Source organism: Neophocaena asiaeorientalis, unplaced genomic scaffold (assembly GCF_003031525.2).
Source record: "Neophocaena asiaeorientalis asiaeorientalis breed wild unplaced genomic scaffold, Neophocaena_asiaeorientalis_V1.1 scaffold299, whole genome shotgun sequence".
Lineage (NCBI taxonomy): Eukaryota > Metazoa > Chordata > Mammalia > Artiodactyla > Phocoenidae > Neophocaena > Neophocaena asiaeorientalis.
The window spans coordinates 2,142,793-2,160,671 of NW_020172626.1; the positions used below are offsets into that span (position 1 = coordinate 2,142,793).

The 17,879-nt window shown below is 38.9% G+C and overlaps 1 protein-coding gene across 2 annotated transcripts in view; it reads right to left on the reverse strand.

Moving 5' to 3' along the window:
- Nucleotides 1-17,053, reverse strand: part of NCOA2 (nuclear receptor coactivator 2) — a 169,406-nt gene extending 152,353 nt beyond the window's left edge. For both annotated transcript variants that reach the window (XM_024739024.1, XM_024739019.1), the window contains exon 1: nucleotides 16,993-17,053. The gene's annotated coding sequence lies outside the window, so the exon portion shown is untranslated. The remainder of the gene's footprint in view (nucleotides 1-16,992) is intronic.
- Nucleotides 17,054-17,879: the final 826 nt, after the last annotated feature.

Below are 17,879 nucleotides of genomic sequence, written 5' to 3' on the forward strand. Positions count from 1 at the left end.
CCCCCATTGGTGCTTCCCTCAGCCACAGAACTGTTTACACTCTACCTGTTTATAACCAGCATCTCCATGATAATATAAGCGCAAAATGAGAAAAATTTGTGCTTTTCTCAGTTGGTGGTTCTAGTACAATGAATGGCAAAGAGTGGATTCCCAACGCGTATTTGTGGTTTTGATGAGAGAATGCTACTTACTGGCATACCTGAATAATTCCGGTGAGGAGGTAAGACTTTTCAAGGCTCCGGGCTTGAAAAAATATTGGTGAAAAAAACACAAACCTGCATCCTGGCTTAATCTCTCTGCAGTAGAGGCAAGTAACCCTCCACTGGCAGGCCATATGGTTCCCAATAGGACTGCCATCACTTCCACACAGACTCTAGTGTGACCAGGGACTCGGGAAGATGCTTGCTCTACCTCCAGTCCCCTGGCAGGACTGATCCATAAATAGGCGGGTAGTACATGCTACGCCAGTGAGAGTCATTCCTGTGGTTTTTGCTGGCACTATCAGGAAAGAAATGCTCTCTTTAAAGGGGAACACTGGCTGTTAAAGTGATGTAAGCCAGAGCTGCTGACGGCCTTCTCTGCCATCACATAAGGTCCTAATTGAAAAAAGAAGCCAACACAGAAGAAAGTAGAGACAAAGGAAAGAGAGAAGTTTCTGATGGCATCATTTAAATCGTCCATCCACATGCACCCAGGGCTGGTTGTGGCCTTGGATTTCCCAGACATGTGGGGAAATAAATTCCAGTATGGCTCACACTGGTTTGAGGTTTTTTTCTGGCAGCCAGAAGAGTCCAGGGCTGCACATCAGGAACATCTACCTGTGTTAGCCTATAATTAGGCATCAAAATAAATGACTATTTTTCGTTGTTGGTGCCATTTTACACTATATACACTAAACATTTATAAGCTCAGGCAAAGAATATGCCCTATTCTTAGGGATACGCTAGTGGAAGGCATGACTTCTGATAACAGAGCTGGACTCCGACTGCTTCCTTTGGTGGGTGAAACAATGCAAGAAGGTTGCCAGAGCCAGGGCAGAATCCTAAGCCCCTGGAAACTGGGAGACCTGAAGCTTTCAGAATGATAAAAGCCAGCACCAGAACTAGACCAACTGAGAGCAGACCATGATTCTGCAGGAATCCATGTTACTTAAAGTCTCAGACACTTTTTTTTTTACCTACACAACCACGGGTAAATCAAAATTCATTTGTTTTCCAGGGAATCAATCTGGTGAAATTAAAGATCAGGTTTGGTTATATAGAATTCTTCCCAACTTCATGTAAGATGCAGGAATATTGAATTTTAAACACAGTCCACCAATTACTTCCCTGTGGATGAATTAAGAAGGGCAGAGCCAGTTCACAAGGTGTTCATGAAACAAAACTGGGTATTCATCTAAGCTAGATTTCTTTTCTTGAGGACAGGGCGAGATATGGAAATTAAGACATTATCTGTGTCCTCAGTGACTGAAAGAGTACAGCAGAAAGAACAATATGACGGAGGAAAACCGGAAAACTGGACGTGAGCACAGGCATCCCCACTGTACAGGCCTGGAGCTTTTCCTGACCAGTTTTAGTTTTTCCTCACAGGAATCCATCCTATGCCTTACTACGGGGCCCTTTCTCCTAAAAAGTGGCTTTGCATTACATTGTTGGTGACTTCCCACTGCATGTGAAATATCAAAAATGGGAGGCCAGTGTGGGCTGTGTGGAAAGGACGTCGCACCAGATACAGCTATGTGCAGCGGGAGTGAGGGTGACGAGGAGCGGCACGTGTGTCAGCCAGCCTGGCTACAGAAGCTTCTGAGGAAGATGCTCACTAAGCACCATGAGGTCAGTCATTACATTTTAGGAAAAAACATATTAGAAATGCCAGGTATGAAAGATGCTTCTGTAGTGGTAGTGACTTAAATCCCTCTCCCATTCATGGAGCATAGCCTGTAATAGAGAAAACATGCATGTGGCTTCCAGGAGATCAGGGGAAAAGGTAAGGGAACTGCAATTGGCTAGGGAGTATTCCCAGAAAAGCCCCTAAACTAGGAAATTCATCATCGCACTGAATTTTCTTGGATGGTAGCGGCCAAAGGAACAACACTGAACAGAAATCAGCGGCCTCCCAGCAAAGAGAGATGCAGCCCCAGAGTCCTGCTTAATACCACACGGCAGGTGTGTTCATAGCTACTTACAGTATCTGTTTAGAAAAAGCATTAAGCTTCAGAATTTCAGGCTTTCACGTCTGCGAGATGGAGAGTATACAATAAAACCACTATTAGGATGCTCGTGAGATGACAAATGCTACCCCCCTACCACCACCAAACTTGGTTCATTATTTATTATTTGAAGCCCTTCTAAAAATGTACGACGATAATCTCCTATTTTAATAAATATAACAATCAAAAGATAATTTTACCTTTCTCTACGATTTAAGATCTTACAGTCCTTAGGACCATCATTCTGAATATTTGATACCAATACAAAATAATGAAGCTTTATAAGGGGTGGGAGGTAATACAGAAGGTCCATGGACCCAAACAAATTATTAAGTGTGTACGTGCACGTGTTATTTTCTAATTTCCTTTTAGGAGAGTCTATTTAGCAGGAATGTAAAGGAGTAATATTATTATTTAATTCAGCATCTCAGCATGGGGTTCATGTTAATGTGAGTTCATGATATCCAACTAGGTGCATATGGATTGATTATAAAGATTAATAAAGGGCTTCCCTGGTGGCGCAGTGGTTGAGAGTCCGCCTGCTGATGCGGGGGACGCAGCTTCATACCCCGGTCCGGGATGATCCCACATGCCGCGGAGCGGCTGGGCCGGTGAGCCATGGCTGCTGAGCCTGCGCGTCCGGAGCCTGTGCTCCGCAACGGGAGAGGCCACGACAGGGAGAGGCCCGCGTACCACAACAAAAACAAAAAAACAAAAAAAAAAAAAGATTAATAAAGGGCTTCCCTGGTGGCGCAGTGGTTGAGAGTCCGCCTGCTGATGCGGGGGACACAGCTTCATACCCCGGTCCGGGATGATCCCACATGCCGCGGAGCAGCTGGGCCCGTGAGCCATGGCTGCTGAGCCTGCGCGTCCGGAGCCTGTGCTCCGCAACGGGAGAGGCCACGACAGTGAGAGGCCCGCGTACCGCAAAACAAACAAACAAACAAACAAAAAAAAAGGGGGGGCTAGATAGGCAACAGGATAACTCTCCAAAGGATCCCATCTTTACTACTAAGTAATTACTATGAAATTAGGCAGGTCACTGGATTTCTTTTTTCCCAATTGTAAAATCTCCCTCGCATAAATCCCACGATTCTTTCAAAATCAGTAATGACAGTGTCAGTTGGCTAGTGCTGAGTCTGGTATAATATTGAACCCAAGTGATAGGATCCACTTCTGATGTGCAGTGCTATCCAGAGTGATCCCAGGGTCCCAGTTTTCTAAAATACTCATGTACTCACTTTGTGTGTGTACACTGTGTTTGTTCACTTGAAACTGGATTTTCATTTTCACTCCAGAAGGCCCCACTAGCAGGGCTGGGCACTGAGAATAAGAGTGGCGACAGGCAGAGCCTACCCTCCAGCACGCAGATTCACGCAGACTCAACTCCAGATCAACTAGTTCCTCCTCTAGTGAACACGTTCTGTGTCTCAATGCCAACTGTTAACTTACTAACCTAGATCATCCATGAAATTGAGAAAAGGCTTCCAGAGATGTTCTAGGCAAAATTCAGAAAACTACTGGGGAATTTTTGCCAAATATCAGAGTTGTTGTTTCAGGGATACGCCACTCAAACTACTGCATCTCTTTTCCTCTACCCCAAAGCATCGGTAACACCCAAATGACGTGCATTTTAAATGGTCATCACGGTTTTTGTTTTTGTTTTTTTTTTTATTAACTGCAGGGTCACAATGGATTTCTCTTTGTAATCTTCCAGATTCTGACATACTGAGTCCAGGAAAAAGAAACAACATGCCCAAGGTCTCACAGCCACCAGGCTGGGACCACCCCTGGGAGCTGCCCGCAGGCTCCTGGGCATGTTGGTTTTACTTGTGCCTTTTCTAATGTAAGCCACACAGATCTGAGGACTGAGGCTTAACTTTTTATCTGCTATAGCAACTGCTAGAGCAATCAGTTAAAAAAAAAAAAAAAAAAAGCATTAGAAGTCTTTATGTGGGGACTTCCCTGATAGCACAGTGGTTAAGAATCTACCTGCCAATGCAGTGGACACGGGTTCGAGCCCTGGTCCGGGAAGATACCACATGCCGTGGAGCAACTAAGCCCGTGCGCCACAACTACTGAGCCTGAGCTCTAGAGCCCGCGAGCCACAACTACTGAGCCCACGTGCCTACAGCCCGTACTCCACAACAAAAGAAGCCAGTGAAGTGAGAAGCCCATGCACTGCAACGAAGAGTAGCCCGTGTTTGCAGCAACTAGAGAAAGCCTGTGTGCAGCAATGAAGACCCAATGCAGCCCAAAAAGTCTTTATGTGGTCTACCTGGCAAACATTTAAAATTAAAGACAACACTGCTAAAATGACATTTCCTGATATTATGTCAAAGCATAATATTCGTTTAATTTGGTGATATTTTGAGTGATTTTTCTTTCTCTTTCTCCCAAGCCTACTCTAATAAATTTAGAAATATGAATGTTCAAAAAGTACTCCCCTGGAATAAATGAGTGACCGACAGCCCCCGCTTTTAAAAAAAAAAATCACTCTCTCCATCTCCTTAGTAGGTGACTGCCAACAATGGCAACACCTCTTGACAATGGTAATGTACGCCAGAAATGTGATGAGAGGCTGAAAAATGTGATGAGAGGCTGAGCAAATGATTATTTGCTAGAGTCTAAAGGTGACATGCTTATTCACTGTTCAAACCTCTTTTTGTGCTTTCATCCTCAGAATCTCTAGACTGTGCTCCCAACTGACAATGTGTGCAAAGCCCTAGTTGGGAGCAAATTTTAAGAATAAATGTCCTCCTCTTTCTCTTTCTTTTCTTTCTTCTCCCCCTAGAGGAGGCTTGATAGGATGTAAGCAGAGTAGGTGAAAAAGTAATCACAAAGGAAACATATATGAAAAGTAAATTTAGTAGAAATACTCAAATGATTTTCAAGAGGGAGAAATCCTAGGAAATAGATTTTTCAGGTGTTGACGCATGATTTTTTAAAGGTTTCTGGCCCTCATCATATTTATTTCTTCTTAGAAGGCTGGAAAGGAAAGAACATAATGGGAAGGGACCTCTACTCCCTGGGCCACCCTATCCCATCTCCATTTTGTCTGTTACCAAATGCCTGATCAGATCATTTGTGGTTAACTTGTGCGTATCGTTTCCTAAGTGATTGTATGTATGTATGAATGTGTGTGTGTATATGTGTGTGCTATTAAAGATGATTTCAACTGATTATTGGGCTGTTACTCAGGAAAGAAGCCTTGCCTCTACCCTATGGCAGTATGAGTTAAGACTTTTAAGGCTTAAAATAGACAAGAAACACCAGCAGGGAAAAAAAGATTAGCGAGGGTAGAGTCTACGGCCTGGACAATAGGTAGAGCTCAGCTGGGAACTGCTATTGAGATGCTGATCTGAAATTTTCAGAAATGTAACTCAACCTAGACTAGGAACAGGAATCAGAGAGATGAGGAATAGAAGCAGACGATGAGGGGAGGGAGGGAAAGGAGGAGGATCAAAGCTAACTTTTAAAAACAATGTTCTAAATGCTAGGCATTGCTCTAAGCGCTTTATGTGAATAATCTCAATACAACAAAACCGCACAGTAGCAAAAGAACAGATGTCTTAGGGAGGTAAGCAGGTGGAATCTGAACAGAAGAACACAGAAGACTCAAGTTGGTATTAAGAATAAAGGGCAGGCTTCCCTGGTGGTGCAGTGGTTGAGAGTCCACCCGCGGATGCAGGGGACGTGGGTTCGTGCTCCGGTCCAGGAAGATCCCACATGCCGCAGAGCGGCTGGGCCCGTGAGCCATGGCCGCTGAGCCTGCCTGTCCGGAGCCTGTGCTCCGCAGCAGGAGAGGCCACAACAGTGAGAGGCCCGTGTACCGCAAAAAAAAAAAAAAAAAAAGAATAAAGAACCCTCAAGGTAGGCTTTACTTCTGTAACTCTGGACCTTCTCTGTTCTCTCTGGCCAAGGTACCTGCAACTGACTACTTGTAAAAAGGACATAATATCCTTATATTAAAGCATTAACCATTAAGCATTTTTTATACCTCTTCAACAAGAGGTATTCTTCAGTTAGATGATATATCAGATATAATTTATTAAACTCTCATAGATAAATTAAAGTCTAAGAATTTACTCAGTACTTTGTATAAACCCAAGTGTTATGGCTTCCTCCCAATCATCTAGAGCAGGGAAATTTACAATCTAGTTGGGTTAGGCCTGGAACGTGGTAGCCACTGCATTCTCAGGACACTTTCAGCTAAGACTGTAACGAGCAGTTATTTTTCTGTCTTTGTGGCAATTGAGTCCCATCAACAAAAGATATCCTGTATCTGTTTCATTTCTAGCGACTCCTGTTGTAATGATCTAGAATACACAGGAGGGTTGTAAATGTCACAGCAAGATAACCACAAGGTCAAGAGTACCAAGAGAGGGACAGCGACGGGCCCAGTGTCCCCTACCTTCCCACATTGTGCACCTGCTACAATACCTTATTTTACATTTGTTGTTACATTGCTTTGTAATCCCATTTATGTAACTTAATGTTTGCTTTCCACTTCTCTTCCAAAATAAAAGATGTGGGTGGAACAAGGACCAAATATATCGCTTCTGCACACCTGAAACATTCCTACTTTACTCTGTGCACAGAAACTCTGTGCTCCAAAACGATTACAGACCGAACTGGAAAAGACCGTCGGTCAGCCAGGGCGTAAAAACGAACCAGAGCTTCACTTAATCAGGAATTTCCATTCGCACCACTAGAGGTGGCTACGGTATATGTGAAAGAGGACAGAGTGGGGAATATAAAGTCCCAGCTTCAAGGTCTGGAGCTACCTGCCTCCCTATATGGCACTGAGTAATCTCCATGAGCCTCAGTGATTTCACGGATAAAATGCAGATAATTTCTCTCACCAAGTCGACGGTAGTAAGAATTTGATGAAATAATATATATATTAAGGTATAAGGTATATTAATATATATATTAATGTAGATATGCAAGAAAAGATTCCTTCTTAAAACTCCTTTATATTCTGATTTATAAAAATATTTCTACATTTTATTTTTAAAAGATGTGGTCAAGTCGTTACTAGAGGGTATATGAAAGAAAAAATTTTAAGAGACTACTAACAACCATGAGTTACGAATACAAATAAAGACTCAGAATAAAAATTTTAAGGGTAGATTTAATCAGTGCTTTAAGAAACAGCATGAATTATTAAAACACTGAAACCATATGTCACAGTATTAATTAAATTATTTTGTATTTGCTTAAAAAACAGCTTGAAAAGAGAAAAAGGAAACTGGCAGCTGCGAATAAAGTAAATTTGAGGTGGTGAGTAATTAAAACTTCTTTCTGTGTTCATCGTGAATACTGTTAATTATATCACAAAAACTCATAAGCACCTAAAAACACTAAACACGGATCCTACTGGGAACCTGTGTAAAAAAAACTGGGAGAAATCTGAAAGGGAGGGTAGCCTAATTTTTAGACATTTTATAAAATGCAAATGCCACATCTGTTCATTCAGATCATGATTATCTAAAATATAATACAGTCAACATGAAATAGAAAGTGTTCTTCAATATAAATTACGCTTTTTGTAAAGTAATTGAAAGAATTCTCTAGTCACTCTTAGAAATATAATTTTTTCTAAATAACAACCGAAATTTGGTTTTGAATGGAACATCTCTTTGTGTGAAAAGGTCATAGGATTTCTTAATATGGGAAGTCCAGGAAATTCCTTTTTTTTTTTGTGGTACGCGGGCCTCTCACTGTTGTGGCCTCTCCCGTTGTGGAGCACAGGCTCTGGACGCACAGGCTCAGCGGCCATGGCTCACGGGCCCAGCCGCTCCGCGGCATGTGGGATCCTCCAGGACCGGGGCACGAACCCGCGTCCCCTGCATCGGCAGGCGGACTCTCAACCACTGCGCCACCAGGGAAGCCCTAAGGTTATTTTTAAAGAGAAGAACATGAAAAAGTAAGTGAGGTAGCCCTTTCCCCATCCATTAAAACAGAATAACCCATGTTAATAAAACATCTAAATCCAAATCCCACTGAATGAATTATCTGTGTAACCTCATTTGAAGCCAGCTTAACGTTATTTCTGTGACCTGCATTTCCCTTTATTAATTAATGTCAGATAATCATTTCTGATATAGTATACAATTTAGCAACTTTGTGGGCCGCAGACCCCCAGTGGGAGCAAGGGGACAGCACGTACAACGCTAAGCCCTGTCATATTCTTTCCCATACTCAGAAGGTTAGCTCGAAACTTTATTTTGAAATTACTATTTCTTTGTTTTGTTTGGATGGTCCGTTTATTTCTTCTTTATTTTTTAAGAGAACAAACGTTCACAGGCAAAAGACTACCAATGACAGACTGGGTTTGATTTCCAATTCTGCCTCTAACTAGTTAAACTAGGTGCACATCACTGGGTAAGTCACTGGACTTCTCAGTGGCTTCTTTCCCCATCTCTAAAGCGAGATCATAACAGCAGCTACTTACTAGGCTTCATCTGAGGGTTATGTGGATCATTATGGGAAGAGCTTAGAACACTACCTGGCTCATGATAAGAACAATATGTACACTAGCAATTATAAATGATCTTTCAGTTCCAAGAACTTTCTATTACATTAGTACTAGGATTAAAACAGGATCTGTGTTGATAATACTTGGTTCCACATTTATGTCTCTGTACTGAAACCCACATTGCTGACTGGCCTATAACTATGACATTTAATCAAATATAAGTAAACTGTACATTCAATTAAATAGATGACTAAAACATTTAAGCCTTAATTTGTGTTCATGTCCTACTTTCTACCTGCTTGGGGTCCCCTCGTAATTATCAGTCTTTGGTAATATAGTAATGTTCCTTTAAATAAAACAAATTTATATATCTAATGACACACTGACACAGAAAAGCTACATGCCCATATATGGGCAGCAGTAACGTTAAAAATGTTCTATGAACAAAAAATGAAAAAAAAAATGAAACAATAACATGTTGCTCTATATAATGAAAAAATATTAATGACGTAGGATGAGTCTAACTCAATTTCCTTCATATTCCTGATTCTCATCTTTTGAGCACTTCTGACAAAATTCATTTTGTAGTATCTGATGGGACCAGTTAATTAAGTTTCCTTTTCTGAGATAAGAATCATTTTCCTCAACTAATATAGAAGGTGGCACAAAATGTCTTTGCAATTGTTACAAGATTCAATTAAAAGCAGATGAGTTGAAAGACACAAAATTCTGTTTCACTACAGACATTATGGCCCAGAATATAAAATTTAAATGCTTTGAAAATAAAAAGTGGTTTAGTCTTGACTTCAATCAAAGAGAATTTAGACATGATCAAAACATACTTCAATTCCTGACACAAAGAATTTATCCAGAGTTTAAATGGATACAAAACATGTAAAGGCCAAGAACCATGTCTTGCCAAAAGTAATAGTAAATGTTTGTTTTTCCTTTTCTCTCTACCCCTCAAGGTAACCTACATTTATCACTACTTCAAAACACTGTGAAAACTTCACCTCATGAAACCTCATTGTAGTATATAAACAAATGATCAGGTATGTTATTTTCATAATCAGCCCTTGAAATTTAGTAGGAAACAGGACCCTTAATCAACAGAGACCTCAGGAAAAGTAATGATGACAATAAAAAAACACTGAAGTAGAAATACCATAAGCCAAAGATATCAAATTTATGGGAATAAACAGGTAATACGTAAATGCCTCCTATTTTCTATCCCTAGGGTCAGGAACGGTCAAGAAGTAAGTAAGCTCCTTGGTGTGGCATTCCTGGGTCCCTCAGGACTCGAGGACGGCCACCTCGAATATCCGTGGGGACTGCTGCTAGCACTGCAGGCAGCATTTGGCTCTGGGGCTGAACGGCTTTGATGACAGCCACTGTGCTGTGAAAGGTTTCGGAGGAAAAAAATTAAAAGATGGGAAACAGATAAATATAGTGAGCACACATTATGGTGTAAAGCAATAGGTACTGGCATTTAGGATATGCTAAAATCAAAATACATTTAAAAGATAACAGCACTGGGCTTCCCTGGTGGCGCAGTGGTTGAGAGTCTGCCTGCCGATGCAGGGGACACGGGTTCGTGCCCTGGTCCGGGAAGATCCCACATGCTGCGGAGCAGCTGGGCCCGTGAGCCATGGCCACTGAGCCTGCACATCCGGAGCCTGTGCTCCTCAACGGGAGAGGCCACACAGTGAGAGGCCCACGTACCGCAAAAAAAAAAAAAAAAAAAAAAAAAAAACAGTATGTTACAAAGGCTAAGATTTTATGTTTTCAAAAGACACTTTAAAGAGAAAGTTTGAACCAGATCTTGACGTATAATATAAATATGTCAGCGAACGAGTTCAAAGAAGTAATAACTTACCTGTTAGACCATAAAGATTTTATGAAACGCTGGGAGTATTTTGAAGCAGCATCAACAACAAACATCTAACTTCTACATTAGAGAAAAATGTTAATGTTCCAAAGCATCTAGCTTCAAAGAAAATCGAAAACCAAGATTCCACTGGGTTAATAAAGCAAAGTCTACTATTGTATATAAATAAAACTCATACAACCAACCTAATTTGTCTAGCAGATGTTGTAAGTCAAAGGAATTTTCCATTTCCATTCCATTCAAATATAAGAGCATGAGTAACCACCAAATAGTTTTCAAAATACATTAGTTCAAAACTATCTTCTATTTTCACACTCTATCTTATAACCTAGGAAACAGTTCATTTTCTGGACTGTAATAAAACCGCCACATCAAAGGCAGAATTAGAAATCTAGATCAAATCGTCTTCTTAGTGACAAAGAACTGAAAGAAACTGCGAAATAAACTGTTTCCTCCGGCCCCGGCTTTCTCTCTTCTAACTTAAGCTACCAATTCAATAATTATGACACAGTTGTTTCTTCAAAGGCATTCTCTTATAGTTTAGGTAAAGACTTCAAAGTCTCAGTATTCATATAAGGCACTGGCAGGTCTTTTATAAGCTCTCGCACTCATCTGTCTGCTGAAGTTTACCCCAGCTCATCACACTCCTGCTTTTTCAGTCCTTTTCTCTTCTCAAGGAGGTACAGTAAAAACTGGGCTCCAATTCTGTGACACTGACAGCTAACAGACTTCCGGTCCTCTAGGTGGAGACCACAAAATTTTAAATGTATGATTTCTGCTTATGAAATTCATGTAACTGGCACCAGAAAGGTCAAAACTGTGGTTTAAAGAAAGCAAAGTCTTCAAATTAATCAATTCTAAATTAATTCAATATTTTTGAATACTTCCAAAAGTGGTGAAGGCAAACAAGTCTACAGACTATGGCACCACAATCTCAACCTTGCATGGAGACATGCACTTAAGAGATCCTCCAAAACTGGAATACATACATCTCTAGTATATGGTTAAATTCCTATTTAGCCATTATTAAATGCTACATAGTTCTTCCTCTCCCTTGGAACTTTTTGGATGGGAAGGCAGAAGTGTAGCTGTGACTAGAACAAAAAATATATTTCCACTCATTGTAGACACCCATGAATCATTCAAGAAGTAACAAAACAAGGCTTAGACAACCTAATGCATGAATTAGGTTAAAATCACAAGTTGCAACATTTACTGTTAAATTCTCTGGTTATGTCTTGTTTTTCTGAGTCTCAAGCTAGCAAGAGAAGTCTTCAGTGGAAATCTCTATATCTTAATGGCAAAGAATCACAGAAAAAAAGAAAAAAAAAGGGAGGGAGGGAGGAAATGTAATTAATTTTATAGATATGGATAATTTTATAAATGTTTAATTTATCTCTTACATCTAGATGTTATGAACAGTGGAGAATGACATAAATGATCTGTGCTTCAAAAATAAACTATGAGGTGTTTAATGAAAGCAGCCTGATTTTATTCGCTCTTTTCTCTTTAAAGGAAATTCTGGCAAGGTCAGCTGACTCAAATTCAACACCTGTCTAGAAAATAACATGTATCTGTCACTTTCTTCCAAAATGAAAATGAAGGGCATAGCTAAAACACCTAATAACTGACCCCAAATCAAATGCCATGTATTTGTTACTATGGTGGCACAAATATGAAATTCTGCTTATCACAGACCTTCTCCCTAAAGCTAACAACTCTACTATCCAGGTAAGTAGAATATACAAGTTTGAAATGAAATCTAAAAGCAATAACAACAATAAAAAACAAGGCAGGAGAATGTACGTTTTATTAACAATCTGCAGCCCCTTCTCCCCACTCCTGGGCACGCACACACCTGTACTACAGCACAGAAGAGCACAACTGAGAAACCAGAGTCCACTTGTTTCTCAGAAGATTCTGGCTCCAGTGCCACTTCCTCTAAGACACGCTAACTCGAAAGATCTACACAAGGTACAGACTGGCAATACTCTTAATTATAATTATTTCCAAAGAATACCAGCGATACTGATAGGAGTCACACTTAGAATTTTTCAATTAAAAAAACACAGTGCTCTCACAGTGAAATCTCTCTACACTGAATCCCAATTTACGATCCAAGAAACATCCTTATGAATTATCTAAAAAGATGATGCTTGAAAATTGCTGTAATTCTAAATCTTGCAATTCTAGCATTTGGATGAGCCAAAGAAACCAGGTTCTGCCGTATTTCTGGTAGATCTTTCAGCAACGCACTACGCTTACATCACTTGGCCTGGCTGTGCCTATGGAAATCGCAATGCCGCTGTTCTACGTGGAGACTGCCTGGATTCTGGGACTGTCTCAACCTCACCTGGCACAACACACCTATCTCACGAGGTGTGTACCTGCCCAGGAGCACACTTTGGAAGCGCAGGTAACGCCATGCAAACAAAACATTTGCTTAGGAGGGACGGCTTTTGTTGCTTTTGCTGTTGCCTTGACCTCTACTCCCATGGATAGATTAAGGCTTTTAGTAGAAACAGACATATAATTCAGAAAACAAGGCTCAGTTTTTCTTTCAGAGAAAAATCAGAAAGCCAAAATTCAACGTAAAAAGAACGAGCAAGGAAATATGGTGTTAAATTGGCACAGATACTCCTTTTCCAGTTTAACAATCTTTGGTAGTTATTCTTTATATTTCCCATAGCACTCAGAACAGACTAATACGAGATAAATAATTAATATTCTGAAAGAACAGAGAGTCAAAAGGAAGGAGGATGGGTAAAGGGAAAGAGGGAAGAGAGAAAGGAGAGTTAATGGTGCTGAATGAATGTAGTTTTATGGGGAAAACTAAGCCAATGTGTTTACATGAATGTGTGCATAAAAAGAGGAAAATGGAAGAGTAAAAATGCTTTAAAAACTGGCCTGTCATACAGTTTCCAACTGTGGCTTTGTATTAATAACACCCACTGGAAGATAATTTCAACCCACCAGTAAGCCTATTTTGTCCTGAGTTCAGCAGTCCATTCTACATACAAGGAGCAGAGGGTTCCATCCAGTGGGGCTAGGATTAGGATCCTCGTCTGAATAGCTAAATGACTGAGGGCATTTTGTCAACTGTCAAAATATTTATTTTCCAAATCACAGTGCCTACCATGCTGACATCTGAAGGAAATAGCACAAAAATAGCAACACAGCTAAATGCTGGCAGATTTCTGCCTAAAGCAAAAGAGATATAGTTAAATCTACTAAATTTTGTTTAGAATAATACTGATTTTCAGGGGACACTGCTCAAAATCTCAGATTTGTAACTCAAATCAAGCTGCCCATCTTCATGGGAATTTATACACTCTCAGTTAAATCAGACACCTAATCACAAATCTTCTCACATCTATGAACAAAGAGGGAATTCAAAATCCAACAAATATTCATTTGAAATGTACTTTCAATCATGCCATATCCAATACGGACATAATTTCTTTTATGTCTTGATACGTTTAATATAATGTTTAGTATTTAACAACAAAATGTATTAGTATCACAAGAAGTATACGATGCTTTATTGTACTTTGGAGAACTCTCTCTACATGTTAGTACTGAAGAGTTGAGCTCTACCTAGTATGTGTGTACAATTCTTCACTCACCCATGTCACCCTGTCCTCTCACCCCAGATATCTCTAACATAGAGAAAATGTACTTATAAATAAATCCAAAATATATATGAATCCATAGTGAGTTCAGGTTTCCATGGCAAAGGGAAAATTACATTTCAAGGCTATACTGTCAAATAGATTTATCAAACACTTGCTCCTGTTTTGACTATCAATTCTGACAAAATTTTATTGGCCAACTTTAAAAATGCTTAAAATGTGAGACTGCAATGGAAACACTGATATAGCTGTAGATTAGGAAGCACAGTTCAGCCTGTTAAATAAATTTTGTCTTTTTAAATTCAAACTACAGAATTTCATTTCCCTGTACTCAAACCTGGAATTTGCATTTACACTCACAGACAGAATCCCTAGGACAGTGTGACGAAGCATACTTAATCATGTTTTCAAATCAAAATTTTAAGCTATATTCAACAACACTGCCTTCAAGAACATTTTGTCCACAATATTGTGTATTTAAGATTCAAAATATTTCTATATAACATCTCCTACTCAGCCTTGAAAATAAACTAAACAAGGAAAGCTGAAATTATATTTGAACCAACCCTGCTTTACCTCAAAGCTATGTCACTTTGTTTCTTAAATAATTAAAATATTTCCCAGAGACATAAATTATTACACCTTCCAAGATAAGGGTTCTAAGTAATTCTATAGTCACAATATTTCACACAACCTGTTCTCTGCAGGAAAAGTGATTCATCCAACAAACCACAGATGCCACTCATAACCTGAAGTTTCTAATATTGCAAGGGAGAAGGAATGCTGATTCATAGCATACCATGTTTATAACAAAAAAAGGAATCCAAATGGTTGTCTGCCATGTACCTGCCCCCAAAAAGTGAGTATGAAATTAAAGTGCCAAGGTAGAACTTTAAATTGCTTAGGTCATCATTAAGTTTCAAATGAGTCATCATGTTTCAGTTTGAAATAAAGGTTAGAAGTTAAGACCTACTAATGAAATATAAGCAAAATAATATTTGATTTTAAAATTAATTTTTAAGTCCTCAAATATGAATATGATTTTCCTATACTACATTTATTGCCACAAATATGCTCGTATGCAGGGCTATTTAGGCAGAAAATGGAGCTCAGGGGTTAAGATCAAAGTCTTCAGAGTGGCAAACTGCCACTTACTTGATATGACCTTGGGAAAGTCACTTAACCTCTCTCAGCTTCAATTTCCTTATCTGTTATTCTGAAGATAATGAAAAGCACTTATATAATGCCTGGCTTATTATATAAGCAGGAGCAATAAGTAGTAGCTGCTGTTATTAGTGTTATCGAAGGAGTCTCTGCAAATTGCACTTGTAAATTAGATGTGAATAAGAAATGGCTGTGTAATTCCTAAAATTTTACTTAAAAAAAAAAAAAAAAAAGCCTGAAGTTCAGACTTAGTTCTTTTTATAAATGAAAAACCATGATGGCGGAAGGAGAAACCAATGCCTGAAGAAGGTGAAACAGATCAAAAAACAACACATACGAAAAACAAAAGACATGAACCCAAGAGTAGCGACTAACATCCCGGAACACTTAAAGAAAACTGCCAAAGACAAAAGGAAATGGGTGGTTCCTTCGATAATGAATTCAAACATCAATACAGAGGGCAGAAAAATGACCCAAAATTCCCCCCAATCTACAAAAATAAAATAACCTAAGTAAATTACATTTTGTATGAAGTGACAGGTAGTGGGAAATTTTTAGCTTATTTGGCTTTCAGAGATTAAAACTGGACAACTAATGTCAAATATGTTGATACTTTGCTCTCCATAAAGATAACACAAAACATTTCCAAATGGTAGCATGACGGAGTAAGGAGGTGAGAAGCTCCCACACTTCCTTCAGGTTTACCCGTCACTTGATCCTAAGAACCTACTACGGTAGTGACAAAATAAATACAGAATTGGAAGCATTATCCTCTGAATTCTACCCTGATTAATCATACTTGAGTACATAAAATATGTAACACAGGTAATTTCTCTGAACATTTATGAGCGATATACTCAAAGTATCTGATATAAATTCATATTTAGAAATAAGTATAAGGAGCTATTTCTATTTTGTATTTACAGATGCAGAGTTCAATTACTCTGAATATAAATAAATTCTTAATATGTATTACCCAATAATTACGGTAACAAACGCTTATTCAGTCTTTCCCATACAATAAACACTATCCTAAGGGCTATGGATACTGTTTTCAACAAGAGAAAAATGGCCCCAATGTTCATGGAGCTTATATTCTAGTAGGGGAAACTAAAAATAAGAATACATCACATGATCATAAACATTATGATAAAAATAAATCAGGGTTGTGTGATAAGGAGTGATTGAGAAGCTATTTCAGACTGGTTGGACCAGAAAAGCCTGCTCATTAAATCTACCCACATAAGACTGAAATTTGATGCCAAAATCTATAGCAAGCAATTTTTTATTTACATATAAAAATAAATGCAAACATTTTGCTAGGCTATGAAATGATAATTCACCTCATCCAATGGGTAAATGTAAACTCTTCCCAAATACACACAGTAAACACTGATAAACAGATATGGTCATTTTACCTCCAAATACCATTTCCAACACATTCATAGTGAGTTTTCATAATAAAACAAATGTAGACAAATACACAACACTTTTAAAATTTATATTCATTTTACTTACGTATTATTTTGCTAAACTATAAATAGTATAATTTAAAATGTTTGATTTTACTCAAAAATCAAAATATACCAACAGAAAAACTTACTTTTAAACTCACCTGTGCCTGTACACAGTGCAGAAGATCTACAAAGTTGTAGCCAAATCCAAGAGAAATCTGCAATATAAAGAAACAAACAAATATGAATAAAAAATGCAGAATCCTGTTAGACTCATTAGAGTGGATGTGATTTTTTACAACCAATATACAAATAATACTCATTAATAACATCTCTCCATTAAATTGCATGGTAAATCGAGAAGACGACTTGCTACCTTACTTCTATTTGTACAAACTAATATAAGACACATAAGGCTACATTTCAGTGTGAATTATGAGGTGTCTACCCAACAAATTTTGAGTGCCCGCCATAACACTTATTACACTTCCTGGTAGCTGCCTGTCTAATCACTAGCACTGAAAGCTGAATAAAAGCAGAGGACGCCTGAGCTACCCATTTCCACACTGCACTCCTAGCCCAATGCCCAGCCCACAGTACACAGGAAATGCTTGCTGAATGAATGAACAAGTTAACTAATTAATTAAGTTCACATACTGATCTTAATTTGCTGTGATTTATAGTTTGCCTATATGGAATAGAAAGGCTTGAAATTATTGAAATAAAAACCTATGTCATGATTGCTTAAACAAAGACGTTTAAAAGTGAATAATTTATCTCAAAAAAAAAAATCTTGTGTAGAATGATGTAAAAATGATGCTACAGGGAATTCCCTGGCAGTCCAGCAGTTAGGGCTTGCTGCTCTCACTGCCAGGGGCCCGGGTTTGACCACGGGTCAGGGAACTAGGATCCTGCAAGTCACGTGGTACGGCCAAAATAAAAATGATGCTATATATGACAATTTGCATGAGTAAGAGTGGATAAGAAAAGGAAGAAATGAACATTTTCAATAATGAGGGCAACCAAGATTCATCTGGGTGTGTATCTT